The following is a 17,801-nucleotide window of genomic DNA, read 5'->3' on the forward strand; positions in this document are numbered from 1 at the left end:
GCTCTTGGCACAAATCTCGCTGGTCGCGGTTGGCTGCTTTTGACATGAGCGGAGCAATGGCTGCTTTTCACCACCTCCGCCCACCTCCCCATTCCTGACCTCGACAGCTGTTTGACTTTTCACAAACTCAAAGGGCTCAGCCATACGGCAGAGCCTGCCAAAAATAGCTTAAACTCATTGGTGTTCCTCTCCACGGAAGTCTTTAGTAAAAGGCGAAAGACTTGTGCGTGATGAAGAGAAACCAGAGTCAGTACAGGCCTCTCCTCAAGAGCGGCCGAGGACCCCATTGGTCCCAGTCACCGCCCTCACGGTAGCCTTCTCTTAGCTTGCCAAATCCCCGCCCCCTCCCCATGTTGTCACGGGCTCTAGCCAATCGGGCTGTGGAGAAAAGTGTCTGGGCCTCAACATGCAATCCCCACAAATTTCTCAAGTTATCAGGCGCTTGCAGGCCCCCGGGGACCAAAATACAGGGAAAATGCGGGGTTGATTGGAGGCTAGCAGCCCTTCCAGGGCGCGTGAGGGATATCAGCTGTGGGGCAGGTTGACTCACCTTCCTCCAGCCACTGCCAGAGGGGCATTTGAAACTGTACGTTTGCGTCATTGTTTGCTTGCTTGCTTGCTTGCTTGCTTTTCCACACGGCCAGAGAAGGGTGCACCGTTCCCGGCGGCACTGCAATGCCAGGTCGATGCGTGGAGTGAACGGGGCAAGCCCCTTTTTCAGCTCCCAGTTCTAAAAATCCGTTTAATATGTTTGTCCTCGGGTAGAGGACATATCAGATATTAAACTGATAAGAACAGATACTACACTTGATCTTAGCCAAAAGGCCGAGAAGCGATGGGCCCAAAGTGTCTGGCGTTCCAGCCAGGCTCTTGGCACAAATCTCGCTGGTCGCGGTTGGCTGCTTTTGACATGAGCGGAGCAATGGCTGCTTTTCACCACCTCCGCCCACCTCCCCATTCCTGACCTCGACAGCTGTTTGACTTTTCACAAACTCAAAGGGCTCAGCCATACGGCAGAGCCTGCCAAAAATAGCTTAAACTCATTGGTGTTCCTCTCCACGGAAGTCTTTAGTAAAAGGCGAAAGACTTGTGCGTGATGAAGAGAAACCAGAGTCAGTACAGGCCTCTCCTCAAGAGCGGCCGAGGACCCCATTGGTCCCAGTCACCGCCCTCACGGTAGCCTTCTCTTAGCTTGCCAAATCCCCGCCCCCTCCCCATGTTGTCACGGGCTCTAGCCAATCGGGCTGTGGAGAAAAGTGTCTGGGCCTCAACATGCAATCCCCACAAATTTCTCAAGTTATCAGGCGCTTGCAGGCCCCCGGGGACCAAAATACAGGGAAAATGCGGGGTTGATTGGAGGCTAGCAGCCCTTCCAGGGCGCGTGAGGGATATCAGCTGTGGGGCAGGTTGACTCACCTTCCTCCAGCCACTGCCAGAGGGGCATTTGAAACTGTACGTTTGCGTCATTGTTTGCTTGCTTGCTTGCTTGCTTGCTTGCTTTTCCACACGGCCAGAGAAGGGTGCACCGTTCCCGGCGGCACTGCAATGCCAGGTCGATGCGTGGAGTGAACGGAGCAAGCCCCTTTTTCAGCTCCCAGTTCTAAAAATCCGTTTAATATGTTTGTCCTCGGGTAGAGGACATATCAGATATTAAACTGATAAGAACAGATTTTTCTTTCGAAAAGATTTATTGACACTCATTTCAAGTTTTTTCAAAGAAGGTTTACATCTTGAGATACAAAGGGTACATTATAATCACAACACTATGATAAATAGTTGTAAAACCATTGTTTGTTTGTTTGTTTTTTTTTTAAAACATTAAAAACAAATATTTCAAGGGGTTTTACATGTTGTCAAACATAAAATCCATCTCACAAATGAAAACCATGGAGTGTCCCAAATCTTTAAAAGGGAGTGCATTGGTTTAAAACTTCTCTTCTTTCTAATTTTGTGCAGGAGCAGAGTGAGTCCCTACCCAGGGTCACTCATTCCGCTCCCCCAAACATTTGGTCTCTCGGGATCCTGTCGTGGTGCTCAGAGGAGATCCTCACCCTGTTGCTCCTTCCCACCTGCCTCACCCGGAGAGCCAGGCCGCCGCTGCTTTGACCTTTTCATGTGTGGCTCCGGCTCCTTCGTCCGAATGGGCACAGAGGCGATGCTTCTTTGTGGCTGTGTCCTAGGCCTGCCGCCTACAGCCATCCGGATCACAGCCACGGGGGGGATCTGCATGTGCTTCCTTACCAGCAAGTTTCTGGAGGTCCATATGGCGTCTTTGATGGCGGCTAGGGTGAGCCACATCTGGGCAAAGTCATCTTTCTTCAGTGTTTTTTGGCTCACCCCATAGAGCACCAGTTGTGCTGTAAGGACCTCCCTTGCTGGCAAGTACGGGAATTGCAAGGAGCCGGCCATTGCCCACTGGTCTACGGCAGCGCTGCACTCCCAGAGCAAATGCCTCACCGACTCTGGCGCGCCACAACCGGGTCGGGGGCAGGTTGAGCGTGTTGACATGCCCCGGGAGTGCATGACGGACCTGACTGGGAGAATCTCATGAGCCACCATCCATGACAGGTCCCGGAGTCTGTTTGGAAGAGCGGAATGGTTCACGTTGCGCCAAACTGTTGAGGGCTCGCCAAATGCGAGCCCGCGCACTGGACTCACTGGCTCCTGCTCCTGCACAACAGAGATCAGAGAACGGTGGTTGGTTAAAATATGCAGCTCCTCCTGCTCCAGTTTAAAATGCTTTAAAAACGTCGGGATAAAAGCATAGGCTGGTGGCAGGCTAAAAGACACGGGTACTTTAAGATCTGTAGGTAAAATCTTCAATCGTCTGAGGTACGATCCCATCCAGAAACGTGTCATGGCTGTAGTTTTGGGGTTTCCGGATGGGTCTGTGGCTTGTTTGAGGTGTAGTGCGGTGTATCGGCTTCCTAAAAACAAGTACAGGTCAGGCACTCCTTTTCCTCCTTTCTCTTTTGGCCTTTTCATGACCTCCCTCCTCAGTCTCTCCCACTTGGAGCCCCACAGGAAATAAAAGATGGCTCGCTCCAGATCTAAAAGCACTCTCCTAGGTGGGATAAAAACAGAACTGATGAGTAAAAGCAAAGGTAAAATCACCGCTTTGATGATTAAAACCTTTCCTTCAATAGTCAGTCCTCTAAGTCCCCAATATCCTAGTCTTTGTTTTACTTTCCCTACCACGTCTGGCCAATTTGTTGTTCCTTCTCCCTCCCTGTCAAATTTGATCCCCAGTATTTTTTGGTCAGTCTGGGTCACAGTCAAAGGGAGTCCTGTCATCTCAGTCGCTGTCCACGGTCCATAAAATTGGGCTTGGGTCTTGTTTTTGTTCAACTTTGACCCAGAAGCCTGTCCAAACCAGTCAGTCAAGTCCAGCGTCCTGTTGACGGATAAAAGGTCGGTGCATAAAATGTTCACGTCGTCCATGTATAAAATACACTTGGTGTCCAGTCCCCCGCTCCCCGGTACTCCCAACCCATTGATTCGTTGATCCCTTCTCAAGATCTGTGCCAGCGGTTCTATACATGTTATGTATAGGAGGGCAGATAACGGACAACCCTGACGGACACCGCAGTTAATATCGACTGCTTTTGTCAAATGCCCGTTAATCACAAATTTGCTGGTAATGTCCCGATACAGCAATCCCACCCAAGCTAGAAACCTTTCTGGGAACCCCATTTTTTGCAGTACCTTGAAAAGGTACTGGTGCGAGACCCGATCGAAGGCTTTCTCAAAATCTAAATTTAGGACTACTAGCCGGATGTTTCTGTCTCTCGCGTAACAGATGGTGTCTCGGATCAGTACCAGGCTGTCGGTGATCTTCCTCCCTGGGATGGCACAGCCTTGATCCGGGTGAATCACCCCCTTTAAAAACAAGGACATACGTGAGGCTAAAAGTTTGCTAAAAAGTTTACAATCAAGGTTTAAAAGTGCGATAGGTCTCCAGTTCATCAGGTCGGTCTTGTCTTTGTTTTTGTGCAGTAGAGTCACTATCCCTACTCTAAAACTGTCAGGAAGTCGGTCTAGGTGCTCAAAGTCTTTAAAAACATCGATCAAATCAGGTGCTAAAATGTCCCAAAAGGTCAAATAAAATTCCAAGGGAAGTCCATCCTGTCCTGGGGACTTCCCTTTTTTAAAACTTGACAAACATTTATTTAACTCTAGAATGGTAAAATCTTGGGTTAAAAGCACACTGTCTTTTACTTTTTTATCGATGGATTTTAAAACTTCATTCATGGTGTCTATTCTAATGGGCTTTTCTTTATACAATTCTACGTAAAAATTTTCCACAATCTGTTTAATTTCTTCGATATTCTCTGTTATGCACCCGTTTTCCTTTTTTAGTTTTAAAATGGTCCCCCCTTTACTAACAATTTTCTTAAAAAAATACCTGGTGCACTTCTCACCCTCCTCTATTTCCCGTTCCCTGCTCCTTAAAATGACACCCTTGCTTTTAATTTCAGCTAAAACCGACATCTCTGATTTGATTTCTCTAATTTCTTCATTAAAATCCATTCCATTTTGGTTGAGGTTAAAATAGCGCTGTAGTCGCTTCTGCAGTCCCATCATGCGTCTGTTCTCCTTGCCCTTTCTTTTTTTGCCTGCCTGTCTGAAAAAAGTCTGGGTCTTTCCCTTCACCATCTCCCACCAGTGTGCTCGTGTATCGTACATGTCTTGAAGGGTCTGCCACTCTCGGTACTGCTCCCTGTACTGCTGAACTAGATGTTGATCTTCAAGCAGGGAGCAGTTGAGTTTCCACAGACCACTTCCAAAAGTCACACCTGAAGAGAGTGAAAGGGTGCAGGAGAGCATCAGGTGGTCAGAAAAGAAAACAGGGGTCAATCTAGCATCGGTCGGCGGGCAGTCCCGTGTGAAAATAAAATCTATGCGAGAGGCTCTGGTGCCATCACCACTGAACCAGGTGAAGCCCTCCTCTCTGGGATGCATGGTTTTAAAACAGTCTTGTAGTTTAAAATCCCTGCATATGCCCTGTAATAAAACCGATGTTTTGTCAATTTTAAAATCTTCCCCTGTTCTTTTTCTATCTTTTCGACTTAAAATACAGTTAAAATCACCTCCTAAAACTAATGGCACTCTCCCTAGCATGTGGGACTGCAGGTCTTCTAAAAGGTCATACCTGTCATTTTTGTCGTTAAAGCCATAAATATTGAGAAGGTTAAAATCCTGTCCCATAAAGGTCAAGTGTGCTAAAAGTGCCCTACCGTCTCTCACCACAGTGCTACCCTTCACCAGAACCTGAGGGTTTTTTATTAAAATGGCCACTCCATCGTTCTTATTTTGGTTTGATCCGCTCCATATCGATGTCTGTGGCCACATCTCCTCCCACTGTCGGTAGTGTTTTAAAAACGGTATGCCACATTCCTGCATTAAAAACACATCTGACTTTGTAGAATTAAGAAAGGATAAAACACTCTGGGCTCTAACTCTCGACTTCACACTTCTCACATTGATGGTTGAGAAGGTGAGTGTCATGAGTATGATTAAAAACAACAGGTATGAAATTTTAAAAACACTAAATAGAGGTTTAAGATGCTAAAATATCTTTTTTTTTTAAAAAAAAAGGCAGTTAGACTATTTCTTGTGAACGGGGCTCCTCCTTCACTTCAACAGGTGATGAAGGAGGGAGTTGAGCTCCATTCCCCCGTCGGACTCTGGGGGTTGGCCTTTGACGCAAGGCTGCATTTAGCTTGGAGTCCTTAGGGGTTGATTGTAGAGCTACTGTCAGGAAAGAGACTTCATTTGGTGAATTGGAGGGGAAGACTCTGGGCTCCTCCACAGATGAACTGTCTGAGAGAGTCCCAACTCTTCCCCTCTTCTCTGAGGCTACAGGAGACTCAGAGGACAATTCCGATGCAAGTCTCTTTGTTTGCTGGGCATCGGGGAGGGGGGCATCCTCACTATTTTCAGGTGGTTGAAAATCTTCCATTTCTGAACTAGCTCCGCCCACTTCCTGCATCTCCCCATCCTCCTCTCCACTCTCCATTGATGGGGCTGTTGCAGGCCCCTCCCCCTCTCCCGCCTCACATGATCCCTCCTCTCCAATCACAGTATCTGGCGGGAGATTTGAATTTTCCTGCCCAGCCTCTTCAACCTGCTCTTTTTCTTTTTGTCCTCCATTTTGTTCATTGGCTTTTGCTGCCTTTAGTTTGTTGGCAAACGATTTGGGGCAAGCTCTGAAGAGATGATTTGTTTCTCCACAAAGGTTGCACTTCCTGCCATTGGTGCACTCCTCAAAAGTGTGCCCAATTTCTCTACACTTTCCGCAAAAGGTTTTTGTGCACGCTTCTACCAGGTGCCCATGCTCACCGCACTTGCGGCAGAGCTTGGGCTGACCTTGGTAGTGGATGTAGCCCCTGTTTTCACCCAGAACTATCATTGACGGCAGATGTTTCAGGCCTTGGAAGCCCTGGGGGTCCTGCCATTGTTGAATGGGGACCCTCCAAGCGCAATTCCAGATGCCGTCCTCATCTCTCACTTTGGTAGCCTGGCCTTTAACAGTGCAGTATCTCCCCAGCCATATACAAATGTCTTCTGCATTCACTGTCTCATTAAACATTCTGACAATGACTGTTTTCAATGCATTATCAGTCAGTTTTTCAACAACAAATGCAGAAAACTGGGGTTTCACAGACTCAAATCTTGTCCAAAATTCTCTCAAGATAGCCGCAGACTGGAAGCTTACATCAAAACCTTTATTTAATGGTAGGGTCAAAATACAATTCAAATCGTTTGCTGTGAATTTCAAAGCCTGTTGGATTAGCTTCCTGGAGAAATCTAGCCTTGACATCTCCAGGAGCTTTCCATCCTTTTCTTTAAACTTAAAACGGACGCTGTGGTGCCTCCGCATGTTGGCATGGGTGGCCGACATGGTGGAGGCACCACAAGCTAAAAGGATCTAAAATCAGTAAAAAACTTACAATGGACAAAAAAACAATGAACAATAAATAAGTAAATACAATTAAAAATATAAAAAGGAAAAAAATCTAAAAACGTACTTACCTTTTCAAGTTTTGGCCTGGACAAGGTGTTGAATCCGGCAGAGCGCAGGTAAGAGATTCTCTGGGCCAATGAATTCCTATTTGTTTAAGATATGCAACCACAGAAAAGTTGCACAACTTTAAACAAGGAATGTAGACAATTTCCTCCCAAGAGCTGGTTTAACTCAGAGCCACAACAGGCAAGAATTTAACCATCAAAAGGAGGCGACCGCAGTCTTAGCCAAAAGGCCGAGAAGCGATGGGCCCAAAGTGTCTGGCGTTCCAGCCAGGCTCTTGGCACAAATCTCGCTGGTCGCGGTTGGCTGCTTTTGACATGAGCGGAGCAATGGCTGCTTTTCACCACCTCCGCCCACCTCCCCATTCCTGACCTCGACAGCTGTTTGACTTTTCACAAACTCAAAGGGCTCAGCCATACGGCAGAGCCTGCCAAAAATAGCTTAAACTCATTGGTGTTCCTCTCCACGGAAGTCTTTAGTAAAAGGCGAAAGACTTGTGCGTGATGAAGAGAAACCAGAGTCAGTACAGGCCTCTCCTCAAGAGCGGCCGAGGACCCCATTGGTCCCAGTCACCGCCCTCACGGTAGCCTTCTCTTAGCTTGCCAAATCCCCGCCCCCTCCCCATGTTGTCACGGGCTCTAGCCAATCGGGCTGTGGAGAAAAGTGTCTGGGCCTCAACATGCAATCCCCACAAATTTCTCAAGTTATCAGGCGCTTGCAGGCCCCCGGGGACCAAAATACAGGGAAAATGCGGGGTTGATTGGAGGCTAGCAGCCCTTCCAGGGCGCGTGAGGGATATCAGCTGTGGGGCAGGTTGACTCACCTTCCTCCAGCCACTGCCAGAGGGGCATTTGAAACTGTACGTTTGCGTCATTGTTTGCTTGCTTGCTTGCTTGCTTGCTTTTCCACACGGCCAGAGAAGGGTGCACCGTTCCCGGCGGCACTGCAATGCCAGGTCGATGCGTGGAGTGAACGGAGCAAGCCCCTTTTTCAGCTCCCAGTTCTAAAAATCCGTTTAATATGTTTGTCCTCGGGTAGAGGACATATCAGATATTAAACTGATAAGAACAGATACTACACTTGATCTTAGCCAAAAGGCCGAGAAGCGATGGGCCCAAAGTGTCTGGCGTTCCAGCCAGGCTCTTGGCACAAATCTCGCTGGTCGCGGTTGGCTGCTTTTGACATGAGCGGAGCAATGGCTGCTTTTCACCACCTCCGCCCACCTCCCCATTCCTGACCTCGACAGCTGTTTGACTTTTCACAAACTCAAAGGGCTCAGCCATACGGCAGAGCCTGCCAAAAATAGCTTAAACTCATTGGTGTTCCTCTCCACGGAAGTCTTTAGTAAAAGGCGAAAGACTTGTGCGTGATGAAGAGAAACCAGAGTCAGTACAGGCCTCTCCTCAAGAGCGGCCGAGGACCCCATTGGTCCCAGTCACCGCCCTCACGGTAGCCTTCTCTTAGCTTGCCAAATCCCCGCCCCCTCCCCATGTTGTCACGGGCTCTAGCCAATCGGGCTGTGGAGAAAAGTGTCTGGGCCTCAACATGCAATCCCCACAAATTTCTCAAGTTATCAGGCGCTTGCAGGCCCCCGGGGACCAAAATACAGGGAAAATGCGGGGTTGATTGGAGGCTAGCAGCCCTTCCAGGGCGCGTGAGGGATATCAGCTGTGGGGCAGGTTGACTCACCTTCCTCCAGCCACTGCCAGAGGGGCATTTGAAACTGTACGTTTGCGTCATTGCTTGCTTGCTTGCTTGCTTTTCCACACGGCCAGAGAAGGGTGCACCGTTCCCGGCGGCACTGCAATGCCAGGTCGATGCGTGGAGTGAACGGGGCAAGCCCCTTTTTCAGCTCCCAGTTCTAAAAATCCGTTTAATATGTTTGTCCTCGGGTAGAGGACATATCAGATATTAAACTGATAAGAACAGATACTACACTTGATCTTAGCCAAAAGGCCGAGAAGCGATGGGCCCAAAGTGTCTGGCATTCCAGCCAGGCTCTTGGCACAAATCTCGCTGGTCGCGGTTGGCTGCTTTTGACATGAGCGGAGCAATGGCTGCTTTTCACCACCTCCGCCCACCTCCCCATTCCTGACCTCGACAGCTGTTTGACTTTTCACAAACTCAAAGGGCTCAGCCATACGGCAGAGCCTGCCAAAAATAGCTTAAACTCATTGGTGTTCCTCTCCACGGAAGTCTTTAGTAAAAGGCGAAAGACTTGTGCGTGATGAAGAGAAACCAGAGTCAGTACAGGCCTCTCCTCAAGAGCGGCCGAGGACCCCATTGGTCCCAGTCACCGCCCTCACGGTAGCCTTCTCTTAGCTTGCCAAATCCCCGCCCCCTCCCCATGTTGTCACGGGCTCTAGCCAATCGGGCTGTGGAGAAAAGTGTCTGGGCCTCAACATGCAATCCCCACAAATTTCTCAAGTTATCAGGCGCTTGCAGGCCCCCGGGGACCAAAATACAGGGAAAATGCGGGGTTGATTGGAGGCTAGCAGCCCTTCCAGGGCGCGTGAGGGATATCAGCTGTGGGGCAGGTTGACTCACCTTCCTCCAGCCACTGCCAGAGGGGCATTTGAAACTGTACGTTTGCGTCATTGTTTGCTTGCTTGCTTGCTTGCTTGCTTTTCCACACGGCCAGAGAAGGGTGCACCGTTCCCGGCGGCACTGCAATGCCAGGTCGATGCGTGGAGTGAACGGGGCAAGCCCCTTTTTCAGCTCCCAGTTCTAAAAATCCGTTTAATATGTTTGTCCTCGGGTAGAGGACATATCAGATATTAAACTGATAAGAACAGATACTACACTTGATCTTAGCCAAAAGGCCGAGAAGCGATGGGCCCAAAGTGTCTGGCGTTCCAGCCAGGCTCTTGGCACAAATCTCGCTGGTCGCGGTTGGCTGCTTTTGACATGAGCGGAGCAATGGCTGCTTTTCACCACCTCCGCCCACCTCCCCATTCCTGACCTCGACAGCTGTTTGACTTTTCACAAACTCAAAGGGCTCAGCCATACGGCAGAGCCTGCCAAAAATAGCTTAAACTCATTGGTGTTCCTCTCCACGGAAGTCTTTAGTAAAAGGCGAAAGACTTGTGCGTGATGAAGAGAAACCAGAGTCAGTACAGGCCTCTCCTCAAGAGCGGCCGAGGACCCCATTGGTCCCAGTCACCGCCCTCACGGTAGCCTTCTCTTAGCTTGCCAAATCCCCGCCCCCTCCCCATGTTGTCACGGGCTCTAGCCAATCGGGCTGTGGAGAAAAGTGTCTGGGCCTCAACATGCAATCCCCACAAATTTCTCAAGTTATCAGGCGCTTGCAGGCCCCCGGGGACCAAAATACAGGGAAAATGCGGGGTTGATTGGAGGCTAGCAGCCCTTCCAGGGCGCGTGAGGGATATCAGCTGTGGGGCAGGTTGACTCACCTTCCTCCAGCCACTGCCAGAGGGGCATTTGAAACTGTACGTTTGCGTCATTGTTTGCTTGCTTGCTTGCTTGCTTGCTTGCTTGCTTTTCCACACGGCCAGAGAAGGGTGCACCGTTCCCGGCGGCACTGCAATGCCAGGTCGATGCGTGGAGTGAACGGAGCAAGCCCCTTTTTCAGCTCCCAGTTCTAAAAATCCGTTTAATATGTTCGTCCTCGGGTAGAGGACATATCAGATATTAAACTGATAAGAACAGATACTACACTTGATCTTAGCCAAAAGGCCGAGAAGCGATGGGCCCAAAGTGTCTGGCGTTCCAGCCAGGCTCTTGGCACAAATCTCGCTGGTCGCGGTTGGCTGCTTTTGACATGAGCGGAGCAATGGCTGCTTTTCACCACCTCCGCCCACCTCCCCATTCCTGACCTCGACAGCTGTTTGACTTTTCACAAACTCAAAGGGCTCAGCCATACGGCAGAGCCTGCCAAAAATAGCTTAAACTCATTGGTGTTCCTCTCCACGGAAGTCTTTAGTAAAAGGCGAAAGACTTGTGCGTGATGAAGAGAAACCAGAGTCAGTACAGGCCTCTCCTCAAGAGCGGCCGAGGACCCCATTGGTCCCAGTCACCGCCCTCACGGTAGCCTTCTCTTAGCTTGCCAAATCCCCGCCCCCTCCCCATGTTGTCACGGGCTCTAGCCAATCGGGCTGTGGAGAAAAGTGTCTGGGCCTCAACATGCAATCCCCACAAATTTCTCAAGTTATCAGGCGCTTGCAGGCCCCCGGGGACCAAAATACAGGGAAAATGCGGGGTTGATTGGAGGCTAGCAGCCCTTCCAGGGCGCGTGAGGGATATCAGCTGTGGGGCAGGTTGACTCACCTTCCTCCAGCCACTGCCAGAGGGGCATTTGAAACTGTACGTTTGCGTCATTGCTTGCTTGCTTGCTTGCTTTTCCACACGGCCAGAGAAGGGTGCACCGTTCCCGGCGGCACTGCAATGCCAGGTCGATGCGTGGAGTGAACGGGGCAAGCCCCTTTTTCAGCTCCCAGTTCTAAAAATCCGTTTAATATGTTTGTCCTCGGGTAGAGGACATATCAGATATTAAACTGATAAGAACAGATACTACACTTGATCTTAGCCAAAAGGCCGAGAAGCGATGGGCCCAAAGTGTCTGGCGTTCCAGCCAGGCTCTTGGCACAAATCTCGCTGGTCGCGGTTGGCTGCTTTTGACATGAGCGGAGCAATGGCTGCTTTTCACCACCTCCGCCCACCTCCCCATTCCTGACCTCGACAGCTGTTTGACTTTTCACAAACTCAAAGGGCTCAGCCATACGGCAGAGCCTGCCAAAAATAGCTTAAACTCATTGGTGTTCCTCTCCACGGAAGTCTTTAGTAAAAGGCGAAAGACTTGTGCGTGATGAAGAGAAACCAGAGTCAGTACAGGCCTCTCCTCAAGAGCGGCCGAGGACCCCATTGGTCCCAGTCACCGCCCTCACGGTAGCCTTCTCTTAGCTTGCCAAATCCCCGCCCCCTCCCCATGTTGTCACGGGCTCTAGCCAATCGGGCTGTGGAGAAAAGTGTCTGGGCCTCAACATGCAATCCCCACAAATTTCTCAAGTTATCAGGCGCTTGCAGGCCCCCGGGGACCAAAATACAGGGAAAATGCGGGGTTGATTGGAGGCTAGCAGCCCTTCCAGGGCGCGTGAGGGATATCAGCTGTGGGGCAGGTTGACTCACCTTCCTCCAGCCACTGCCAGAGGGGCATTTGAAACTGTACGTTTGCGTCATTGTTTGCTTGCTTGCTTGCTTGCTTGCTTTTCCACACGGCCAGAGAAGGGTGCACCGTTCCCGGCGGCACTGCAATGCCAGGTCGATGCGTGGAGTGAACGGGGCAAGCCCCTTTTTCAGCTCCCAGTTCTAAAAATCCGTTTAATATGTTTGTCCTCGGGTAGAGGACATATCAGATATTAAACTGATAAGAACAGATACTACACTTGATCTTAGCCAAAAGGCCGAGAAGCGATGGGCCCAAAGTGTCTGGCGTTCCAGCCAGGCTCTTGGCACAAATCTCGCTGGTCGCGGTTGGCTGCTTTTGACATGAGCGGAGCAATGGCTGCTTTTCACCACCTCCGCCCACCTCCCCATTCCTGACCTCGACAGCTGTTTGACTTTTCACAAACTCAAAGGGCTCAGCCATACGGCAGAGCCTGCCAAAAATAGCTTAAACTCATTGGTGTTCCTCTCCACGGAAGTCTTTAGTAAAAGGCGAAAGACTTGTGCGTGATGAAGAGAAACCAGAGTCAGTACAGGCCTCTCCTCAAGAGCGGCCGAGGACCCCATTGGTCCCAGTCACCGCCCTCACGGTAGCCTTCTCTTAGCTTGCCAAATCCCCGCCCCCTCCCCATGTTGTCACGGGCTCTAGCCAATCGGGCTGTGGAGAAAAGTGTCTGGGCCTCAACATGCAATCCCCACAAATTTCTCAAGTTATCAGGCGCTTGCAGGCCCCCGGGGACCAAAATACAGGGAAAATGCGGGGTTGATTGGAGGCTAGCAGCCCTTCCAGGGCGCGTGAGGGATATCAGCTGTGGGGCAGGTTGACTCACCTTCCTCCAGCCACTGCCAGAGGGGCATTTGAAACTGTACGTTTGCGTCATTGTTTGCTTGCTTGCTTGCTTGCTTGCTTTTCCACACGGCCAGAGAAGGGTGCACCGTTCCCGGCGGCACTGCAATGCCAGGTCGATGCGTGGAGTGAACGGGGCAAGCCCCTTTTTCAGCTCCCAGTTCTAAAAATCCGTTTAATATGTTTGTCCTCGGGTAGAGGACATATCAGATATTAAACTGATAAGAACAGATACTACACTTGATCTTAGCCAAAAGGCCGAGAAGCGATGGGCCCAAAGTGTCTGGCGTTCCAGCCAGGCTCTTGGCACAAATCTCGCTGGTCGCGGTTGGCTGCTTTTGACATGAGCGGAGCAATGGCTGCTTTTCACCACCTCCGCCCACCTCCCCATTCCTGACCTCGACAGCTGTTTGACTTTTCACAAACTCAAAGGGCTCAGCCATACGGCAGAGCCTGCCAAAAATAGCTTAAACTCATTGGTGTTCCTCTCCACGGAAGTCTTTAGTAAAAGGCGAAAGACTTGTGCGTGATGAAGAGAAACCAGAGTCAGTACAGGCCTCTCCTCAAGAGCGGCCGAGGACCCCATTGGTCCCAGTCACCGCCCTCACGGTAGCCTTCTCTTAGCTTGCCAAATCCCCGCCCCCTCCCCATGTTGTCACGGGCTCTAGCCAATCGGGCTGTGGAGAAAAGTGTCTGGGCCTCAACATGCAATCCCCACAAATTTCTCAAGTTATCAGGCGCTTGCAGGCCCCCGGGGACCAAAATACAGGGAAAATGCGGGGTTGATTGGAGGCTAGCAGCCCTTCCAGGGCGCGTGAGGGATATCAGCTGTGGGGCAGGTTGACTCACCTTCCTCCAGCCACTGCCAGAGGGGCATTTGAAACTGTACGTTTGCGTCATTGTTTGCTTGCTTGCTTGCTTGCTTGCTTGCTTGCTTTTCCACACGGCCAGAGAAGGGTGCACCGTTCCCGGCGGCACTGCAATGCCAGGTCGATGCGTGGAGTGAACGGAGCAAGCCCCTTTTTCAGCTCCCAGTTCTAAAAATCCGTTTAATATGTTCGTCCTCGGGTAGAGGACATATCAGATATTAAACTGATAAGAACAGATTTTTTTTCTTTCGAAAAGATTTATTGACACTCATTTCAAGTTTTTTCAAAGAAGGTTTACATCTTGAGATACAAAGGGTACATTATAATCACAACACTATGATAAATAGTTGTAAAACCATTGTTTGTTTGTTTGTTTTTTTTTTTTAAAACATTAAAAACAAATATTTCAAGGGGTTTTACATGTTGTCAAACATAAAATCCATCTCACAAATGAAAACCATGGAGTGTCCCAAATCTTTAAAAGGGAGTGCATTGGTTTAAAACTTCTCTTCTTTCTAATTTTGTGCAGGAGCAGAGTGAGTCCCTACCCAGGGTCACTCATTCCGCTCCCCCAAACATTTGGTCTCTCGGGATCCTGTCGTGGTGCTCAGAGGAGATCCTCACCCTGTTGCTCCTTCCCACCTGCCTCACCCGGAGAGCCAGGCCGCCGCTGCTTTGACCTTTTCATGTGTGGCTCCGGCTCCTTCGTCCGAATGGGCACAGAGGCGATGCTTCTTTGTGGCTGTGTCCTAGGCCTGCCGCCTACAGCCATCCGGATCACAGCCACGGGGGGGATCTGCATGTGCTTCCTTACCAGCAAGTTTCTGGAGGTCCATATGGCGTCTTTGATGGCGGCTAGGGTGAGCCACATCTGGGCAAAGTCATCTTTCTTCAGTGTTTTTTGGCTCACCCCATAGAGCACCAGTTGTGCTGTAAGGACCTCCCTTGCTGGCAAGTACGGGAATTGCAAGGAGCCGGCCATTGCCCACTGGTCTACGGCAGCGCTGCACTCCCAGAGCAAATGCCTCACCGACTCTGGCGCGCCACAACCGGGTCGGGGGCAGGTTGAGCGTGTTGACATGCCCCGGGAGTGCATGACGGACCTGACTGGGAGAATCTCATGAGCCACCATCCATGACAGGTCCCGGAGTCTGTTTGGAAGAGCAGAATGGTTCACGTTGCGCCAAACTGTTGAGGGCTCGCCAAATGCGAGCCCGCGCACTGGACTCACTGGCTCCTGCTCCTGCACAACAGAGATCAGAGAACGGTGGTTGGTTAAAATATGCAGCTCCTCCTGCTCCAGTTTAAAATGCTTTAAAAACGTCGGGATAAAAGCATAGGCTGGTGGCAGGCTAAAAGACACGGGTACTTTAAGATCTGTAGGTAAAATCTTCAATCGTCTGAGGTACGATCCCATCCAGAAACGTGTCATGGCTGTAGTTTTGGGGTTTCCGGATGGGTCTGTGGCTTGTTTGAGGTGTAGTGCGGTGTATCGGCTTCCTAAAAACAAGTACAGGTCAGGCACTCCTTTTCCTCCTTTCTCTTTTGGCCTTTTCATGACCTCCCTCCTCAGTCTCTCCCACTTGGAGCCCCACAGGAAATAAAAGATGGCTCGCTCCAGATCTAAAAGCACTCTCCTAGGTGGGATAAAAACAGAACTGATGAGTAAAAGCAAAGGTAAAATCACCGCTTTGATGATTAAAACCTTTCCTTCAATAGTCAGTCCTCTAAGTCCCCAATATCCTAGTCTTTGTTTTACTTTCCCTACCACGTCTGGCCAATTTGTTGTTCCTTCTCCCTCCCTGTCAAATTTGATCCCCAGTATTTTTTGGTCAGTCTGGGTCACAGTCAAAGGGAGTCCTGTCATCTCAGTCGCTGTCCACGGTCCATAAAATTGGGCTTGGGTCTTGTTTTTGTTCAACTTTGACCCAGAAGCCTGTCCAAACCAGTCAGTCAAGTCCAGCGTCCTGTTGACGGATAAAAGGTCGGTGCATAAAATGTTCACGTCGTCCATGTATAAAATACACTTGGTGTCCAGTCCCCCGCTCCCCGGTACTCCCAACCCATTGATTCGTTGATCCCTTCTCAAGATCTGTGCCAGCGGTTCTATACATGTTATGTATAGGAGGGCAGATAACGGACAACCCTGACGGACACCGCAGTTAATATCGACTGCTTTTGTCAAATGCCCGTTAATCACAAATTTGCTGGTAATGTCCCGATACAGCAATCCCACCCAAGCTAGAAACCTTTCTGGGAACCCCATTTTTTGCAGTACCTTGAAAAGGTACTGGTGCGAGACCCGATCGAAGGCTTTCTCAAAATCTAAATTTAGGACTACTAGCCGGATGTTTCTGTCTCTCGCGTAACAGATGGTGTCTCGGATCAGTACCAGGCTGTCGGTGATCTTCCTCCCTGGGATGGCACAGCCTTGATCCGGGTGAATCACCCCCTTTAAAAACAAGGACATACGTGAGGCTAAAAGTTTGCTAAAAAGTTTACAATCAAGGTTTAAAAGTGCGATAGGTCTCCAGTTCATCAGGTCGGTCTTGTCTTTGTTTTTGTGCAGTAGAGTCACTATCCCTACTCTAAAACTGTCAGGAAGTCGGTCTAGGTGCTCAAAGTCTTTAAAAACATCGATCAAATCAGGTGCTAAAATGTCCCAAAAGGTCAAATAAAATTCCAAGGGAAGTCCATCCTGTCCTGGGGACTTCCCTTTTTTAAAACTTGACAAACATTTATTTAACTCTAGAATGGTAAAATCTTGGGTTAAAAGCACACTGTCTTTTACTTTTTTATCGATGGATTTTAAAACTTCATTCATGGTGTCTATTCTAATGGGCTTTTCTTTATACAATTCTACGTAAAAATTTTCCACAATCTGTTTAATTTCTTCGATATTCTCTGTTATGCACCCGTTTTCCTTTTTTAGTTTTAAAATGGTCCCCCCTTTACTAACAATTTTCTTAAAAAAATACCTGGTGCACTTCTCACCCTCCTCTATTTCCCGTTCCCTGCTCCTTAAAATGACACCCTTGCTTTTAATTTCAGCTAAAACCGACATCTCTGATTTGATTTCTCTAATTTCTTCATTAAAATCCATTCCATTTTGGTTGAGGTTAAAATAGCGCTGTAGTCGCTTCTGCAGTCCCATCATGCGTCTGTTCTCCTTGCCCTTTCTTTTTTTGCCTGCCTGTCTGAAAAAAGTCTGGGTCTTTCCCTTCACCATCTCCCACCAGTGTGCTCGTGTATCGTACATGTCTTGAAGGGTCTGCCACTCTCGGTACTGCTCCCTGTACTGCTGAACTAGATGTTGATCTTCAAGCAGGGAGCAGTTGAGTTTCCACAGACCACTTCCAAAAGTCACACCTGAAGAGAGTGAAAGGGTGCAGGAGAGCATCAGGTGGTCAGAAAAGAAAACAGGGGTCAATCTAGCATCGGTCGGCGGGCAGTCCCGTGTGAAAATAAAATCTATGCGAGAGGCTCTGGTGCCATCACCACTGAACCAGGTGAAGCCCTCCTCTCTGGGATGCATGGTTTTAAAACAGTCTTGTAGTTTAAAATCCCTGCATATGCCCTGTAATAAAACCGATGTTTTGTCAATTTTAAAATCTTCCCCTGTTCTTTTTCTATCTTTTCGACTTAAAATACAGTTAAAATCACCTCCTAAAACTAATGGCACTCTCCCTAGCATGTGGGACTGCAGGTCTTCTAAAAGGTCATACCTGTCATTTTTGTCGTTAAAGCCATAAATATTGAGAAGGTTAAAATCCTGTCCCATAAAGGTCAAGTGTGCTAAAAGTGCCCTACCGTCTCTCACCACAGTGCTACCCTTCACCAGAACCTGAGGGTTTTTTATTAAAATGGCCACTCC

The 17,801-nt window shown here is 49.3% G+C and overlaps 18 non-coding genes and 2 pseudogenes across 18 annotated transcripts; all 20 read right to left on the bottom strand.

Moving 5' to 3' along the window:
* Nucleotides 1-135: 135 nt before the first annotated feature.
* Nucleotides 136-250, bottom strand: LOC139618868 (U5 spliceosomal RNA). The gene has a single exon (XR_011689875.1). It is a non-coding gene; the product is annotated as a U5 spliceosomal RNA (small nuclear RNA).
* Nucleotides 251-645: 395 nt separating this feature from the next.
* Nucleotides 646-837, bottom strand: LOC139619614 (U2 spliceosomal RNA). Its single transcript, XR_011690606.1, has one exon. It is a non-coding gene; the product is annotated as a U2 spliceosomal RNA (small nuclear RNA).
* A 164-nt stretch (nucleotides 838-1,001) lies between these two features.
* Nucleotides 1,002-1,116, bottom strand: LOC139618869 (U5 spliceosomal RNA). Its single transcript, XR_011689876.1, has one exon. It is a non-coding gene; the product is annotated as a U5 spliceosomal RNA (small nuclear RNA).
* A 399-nt stretch (nucleotides 1,117-1,515) lies between these two features.
* LOC139619700 (U2 spliceosomal RNA) lies at nucleotides 1,516-1,689 on the bottom strand (annotated as a pseudogene).
* A 5,749-nt stretch (nucleotides 1,690-7,438) lies between these two features.
* LOC139618870 (U5 spliceosomal RNA) lies at nucleotides 7,439-7,553 on the bottom strand. The gene has a single exon (XR_011689877.1). It is a non-coding gene; the product is annotated as a U5 spliceosomal RNA (small nuclear RNA).
* A 395-nt stretch (nucleotides 7,554-7,948) lies between these two features.
* LOC139619430 (U2 spliceosomal RNA) lies at nucleotides 7,949-8,140 on the bottom strand. Its single transcript, XR_011690426.1, has one exon. It is a non-coding gene; the product is annotated as a U2 spliceosomal RNA (small nuclear RNA).
* Nucleotides 8,141-8,304: 164 nt separating this feature from the next.
* Nucleotides 8,305-8,419, bottom strand: LOC139618873 (U5 spliceosomal RNA). Its single transcript, XR_011689879.1, has one exon. It is a non-coding gene; the product is annotated as a U5 spliceosomal RNA (small nuclear RNA).
* A 387-nt stretch (nucleotides 8,420-8,806) lies between these two features.
* Nucleotides 8,807-8,998, bottom strand: LOC139619627 (U2 spliceosomal RNA). The gene has a single exon (XR_011690617.1). It is a non-coding gene; the product is annotated as a U2 spliceosomal RNA (small nuclear RNA).
* Nucleotides 8,999-9,162: 164 nt separating this feature from the next.
* LOC139618874 (U5 spliceosomal RNA) lies at nucleotides 9,163-9,277 on the bottom strand. The gene has a single exon (XR_011689880.1). It is a non-coding gene; the product is annotated as a U5 spliceosomal RNA (small nuclear RNA).
* A 395-nt stretch (nucleotides 9,278-9,672) lies between these two features.
* On the bottom strand, nucleotides 9,673-9,864 carry LOC139619638 (U2 spliceosomal RNA). The gene has a single exon (XR_011690628.1). It is a non-coding gene; the product is annotated as a U2 spliceosomal RNA (small nuclear RNA).
* A 164-nt stretch (nucleotides 9,865-10,028) lies between these two features.
* On the bottom strand, nucleotides 10,029-10,143 carry LOC139618875 (U5 spliceosomal RNA). Its single transcript, XR_011689881.1, has one exon. It is a non-coding gene; the product is annotated as a U5 spliceosomal RNA (small nuclear RNA).
* Nucleotides 10,144-10,546: 403 nt separating this feature from the next.
* Nucleotides 10,547-10,738, bottom strand: LOC139619588 (U2 spliceosomal RNA). Its single transcript, XR_011690580.1, has one exon. It is a non-coding gene; the product is annotated as a U2 spliceosomal RNA (small nuclear RNA).
* Nucleotides 10,739-10,902: 164 nt separating this feature from the next.
* On the bottom strand, nucleotides 10,903-11,017 carry LOC139618876 (U5 spliceosomal RNA). Its single transcript, XR_011689882.1, has one exon. It is a non-coding gene; the product is annotated as a U5 spliceosomal RNA (small nuclear RNA).
* Nucleotides 11,018-11,404: 387 nt separating this feature from the next.
* Nucleotides 11,405-11,596, bottom strand: LOC139619650 (U2 spliceosomal RNA). Its single transcript, XR_011690637.1, has one exon. It is a non-coding gene; the product is annotated as a U2 spliceosomal RNA (small nuclear RNA).
* Nucleotides 11,597-11,760: 164 nt separating this feature from the next.
* On the bottom strand, nucleotides 11,761-11,875 carry LOC139618877 (U5 spliceosomal RNA). The gene has a single exon (XR_011689883.1). It is a non-coding gene; the product is annotated as a U5 spliceosomal RNA (small nuclear RNA).
* Nucleotides 11,876-12,270: 395 nt separating this feature from the next.
* On the bottom strand, nucleotides 12,271-12,462 carry LOC139619661 (U2 spliceosomal RNA). Its single transcript, XR_011690643.1, has one exon. It is a non-coding gene; the product is annotated as a U2 spliceosomal RNA (small nuclear RNA).
* A 164-nt stretch (nucleotides 12,463-12,626) lies between these two features.
* Nucleotides 12,627-12,741, bottom strand: LOC139618878 (U5 spliceosomal RNA). Its single transcript, XR_011689884.1, has one exon. It is a non-coding gene; the product is annotated as a U5 spliceosomal RNA (small nuclear RNA).
* Nucleotides 12,742-13,136: 395 nt separating this feature from the next.
* Nucleotides 13,137-13,328, bottom strand: LOC139619673 (U2 spliceosomal RNA). The gene has a single exon (XR_011690655.1). It is a non-coding gene; the product is annotated as a U2 spliceosomal RNA (small nuclear RNA).
* Nucleotides 13,329-13,492: 164 nt separating this feature from the next.
* On the bottom strand, nucleotides 13,493-13,607 carry LOC139618879 (U5 spliceosomal RNA). Its single transcript, XR_011689885.1, has one exon. It is a non-coding gene; the product is annotated as a U5 spliceosomal RNA (small nuclear RNA).
* A 403-nt stretch (nucleotides 13,608-14,010) lies between these two features.
* On the bottom strand, nucleotides 14,011-14,187 carry LOC139619808 (U2 spliceosomal RNA; annotated as a pseudogene).
* Between the last annotated feature and the right edge of the window lie 3,614 nt (nucleotides 14,188-17,801).

Source organism: Trachinotus anak, unplaced genomic scaffold (assembly GCF_046630095.1).
Source record: "Trachinotus anak isolate AG129_WGS33_773 ecotype Australia unplaced genomic scaffold, CSIRO_AGI_Tana_v1 ptg000003l, whole genome shotgun sequence".
Classification (NCBI taxonomy): domain Eukaryota; kingdom Metazoa; phylum Chordata; class Actinopteri; order Carangiformes; family Carangidae; genus Trachinotus; species Trachinotus anak.